Source organism: Protopterus annectens, chromosome 1.part0, assembly GCF_019279795.1.
Source record: "Protopterus annectens isolate FY-2018-M chromosome 1.part0, PAN1.0, whole genome shotgun sequence".
Taxonomy (NCBI): Eukaryota; Metazoa; Chordata; order Ceratodontiformes; family Protopteridae; genus Protopterus; species Protopterus annectens.
The window spans coordinates 1581056356-1581060305 of NC_056725.1; positions in this window are offsets into that span (position 1 = coordinate 1581056356).

Below are 3950 nucleotides of genomic sequence, written 5' to 3' on the forward strand. Positions count from 1 at the left end.
AGTGAGTCATAATGTATGATCTGCCATGAATTGCATATTAAGAGAGTCTTATAACATAAAAACATGAGAAATGGCTGATAGGTAAGGAAATATCCCATCTTCAAATGACCAGCTCATTGGATTACTTGGATCTTCCCTAAATAAGTTCATGACAAAGCTTTTCTACATTCCTGTGGGGATGATTAAACAAAATATTAAAGTGTTTCATTAAAGGGACCTCATTGCCAGCAAAAGCCTATTGTGCATATTACTTTACTTTTCTGCAATACTTTTCACAGTTTCCAGTGCAAAGCGTTAAGTTTTGCAACCAGCATTTCACATTCAGGACACTGTAGATCAACATGGACAACCTTTAAATTAATTAATCCCCAGAAATAATCAATAGGTACAAATTTACATTACTGGCTAGAACAAGACAATTTCACATTTTCTTTCTCTCAGAAATCAAGGTTTTCAGTAAAATTAGGATAATATGCCATTGACTTAATCAGTGGTCCATGACTTAGAAAGGAATTCTTACTGCATACCAAGACAGCCAAAGCAATATTTACTTTTCAGCTTGTGTTCATCAGTAACGGTAGCGAATTACCAGATGGTCTAGTTCTAATGTCCACTACTGAATAAGACTTCATAGATTATTTTGTTGCAGGTTTGCAACTTATTATTAACAATATTTTGACATATTTTGAATTAATCCTTTTCTTTTGAGGATGCTACCTGATAATCTGGGTGGCTATCTTTAAGTGGCTCCATTTATAGAATGCAAAAATTTATGGCATCTTGGAAGATTTAATGCAAGAAGTTTTCTTAAATCAAAGTATTATATATAACTTGTATAAATTAACCACTGAATTCAAGGAAGATACAGTGTGCAAAAGATTCAAATTTTTGTTGAAACTAGCAAATTAAATAAAATGAAGATTGTAGCACAGGGATAACTTGGATCAGTTTTACTCTTGCAAAACTAGAATTCTCAGTAGAAATGGTGATTCTCAAAATACACATGACTGCATTTCACAAGGAGAAAGTGATAGCATTAAGTAAGGATAATAGGGTGTATATTAGATAAAGAAACGTTTGAAAGTTCAACTGTCATATGGTCGACACCATATGAACGAACTTTCAAAAGTTCGAATATCTAATAAAAAAAATAAACTACACCAAACACCTAGGTTAACGTTTTAAGCAGGGGGACAAGCCCACTGCACCCTCCCACATGGTGGGCTGCACCCCCTACACCCCTTGGTCTTTACATATACCAACTCCGAGATTGCACTACAGTGCAAAAAAGGGAAATCTTCCCATTCAGCACTGCATGAAGATCTCCATTACAATGTTCAAACATTCAAAAATCCGATCATATGGTGTCGACCATATGATACTCTAATTTTTGAATGTTCGAACATTCAATACAGACACGAGTAATATCAGTCATTTAAGTTCTGTAGATATATCTGAATATCTACAAAGCCTGAAAACAAATAATATTCTTGTTCATAGTAAGCAAGAAATATGTATAAAATAGAATGACAGAAGCAGGGAAGAAGGGCAGAATGAAAGAAACGGGGAAGCAAATGAAGTAAATAAAGGGGAACAAATACTGTCCTGCAGAATAGTAATACTTCACAAGAAAGTAATAATGATGTAGAAATAGTTAATTAAGGAATGGAAAGAGACAGGAAGACACAAACTCTTTTAAGTAAAAGAGTCATCACAAGTGATTTATTTATCCAAGAAAATGTAAAGTGTTGTGGTGGCAAGAGGAATCACACAGATTTTGTAGCCCTGTATTGTTTTATTAGAAAATTTAGATACATCAAGAAAAAGTATGTGGGGGAATTATGCTCTTATTTCAAAAGGCTCAGTGATCAGAAATCTTCACAGGAATATAGCTAGACTGGCTAATGGACTTATTTCTGTTACTTCTTTGCTGGATGTCTATATCAAGGAAATATGTTTTCCACACAATCTGACCTTACCTCTGCAGCCAATAGTTTTGCCTTTTACTACACATTTTCTGCTACCAATAATTACAGTGCATCTGCTTCTAGTCTCTTCAAACTCCCCTCCATAAATTACTGAAATTGCTGGTTCGCTTTCCTTCTTTCTGTGAATATTGAGCATTGCAAAACCTTAGGCTGTTTGTCTTCATTCCCAGTACAGGTTAATGCTAGTTGTACCATAATGGTGGGTTCTGCTTTACAAATCATCTGTACTGCCAGATCGCCTTTCACTATTTTTCACACTTTCCACTTACAACTGGATATATATCCAGTGTTTCCCCTTTAATACTCATTCAACCCATGTTTTTAACTTAATTGGTTAGCTAGTAGTGATATTTTAAATGTAAACTGTCTCTAGTGAGTGAAGCTGCTCTACATGTACTGTGTTCGGGATAATGCTGCACTGGAAGTCTCCAAGGGTTTTTCATACATTGTAACATGTTTTTGCTAATTCGGAAAGCATGGAATTTTAAGGCCATTCTCAAAATCCTTATATTCACTTCCACATTGTTAGCACTCCATTCCAAGAAATGTAACAAAAAACTTACTGGGCCACTAACAATGAATATGCTAAATCTCGGAGTGAAGATCATGGAAGACCAAAAGAACATTTAGGTAAAAAGGCAGCTTTTGGTAGCTCCATATTTGCTATATCTCAGGATTTCAAAAATGTATTATTGATGTGCTCTTTGTCTGCTCTGTGTTTTACTGTTAAGAATAATTTTCAAATGCTCCTAAATTTCATTCAGATAAGTGCTGACAAGTGCACTAACATAGTTGTAGTAGCTGTGGAAAACTGTTACTGCTGGCTCAGAGCCAGTTTGTTACCCTTTTTTTCATGGAGTCCTGGGTGAATTTGCCAGCTTCCTGTAAATAATAGTGGGAGGTGATGAACTAAAAACGAACCACTGAATCATTTCATTTTTATGATTATCAACTAAACACACTTACTAAGGTGTTACATTTGCTGAAGTTAATTAGTTTAATGTTACATGTATTTGTTACATTGTGGACTGAACCTTCTTAGACCCTATTCAGCTACAACCCTAACCACCAGTGTAAAGGTGCACAAAGTATATATCAACAGATTATAGTAGATGGCCAGCCCTCATGTTTTTTGGGAAATTGGAACTGGAATGCCCATATAAAACCTCAGTAGATACAAGGGAAAAACAGAATCAACACAGTGACCAGACTGTACAACTGAAGTGCAGACCCTGGGACTGTATGGCAGAAACTTTAATCTCACATCCAATATGCTGCCCAAGTTCTGTAATAAGAGATCATTAAGCAGTACTAAATTGCTTCCAAATGTGGAAGTATGCCCCCTAAAATTTATGATTTTTTTGTGATAACAAAGTCTAAATTGCAGTCATAAAAGCCCATTGAATTCTACATATTACCAGCCTTCATGAAACGCACATTAATACAAATTCTCTTTTTCTATTAAGTTTCTAATGGGGTAGCATTAGAATTTAAAAGGTATCCATAATTATGAACTTTGACTCTGATTTATAAGATAAATGCTGATGGTTCTGCGACAGAACAATGTGCATGCATAGTATTTTCAGCCTTCCTTTACAAATTGTACTTTGCTGAAAATATGAAAGGTATAAAATAATATATTTCACAATTATTGAAGCAATTGGCATTTTTGATGACACCCAAATTGTAAGGAAGCGCCTTATTACCTTATACTATTGTAATTATGTCTATAGCGACAGGCAATGATGTTATAACAGTATAAAAAATAAGAAGGGCTGAGACAACATTCAGTGCTGCACTCCAACAAATCTCCAGAGGGAAGGGGCATAAAATGAACTTTAGTCAGTTAGATAGGGTCGCAACAATACATTTTTGGAAGGACAGGAATAGGAGGATGATCACATGACACCACTTCTATGGAGTCCATAGATGATTGTCTTTGAAGGCACAAACACTCTTAAG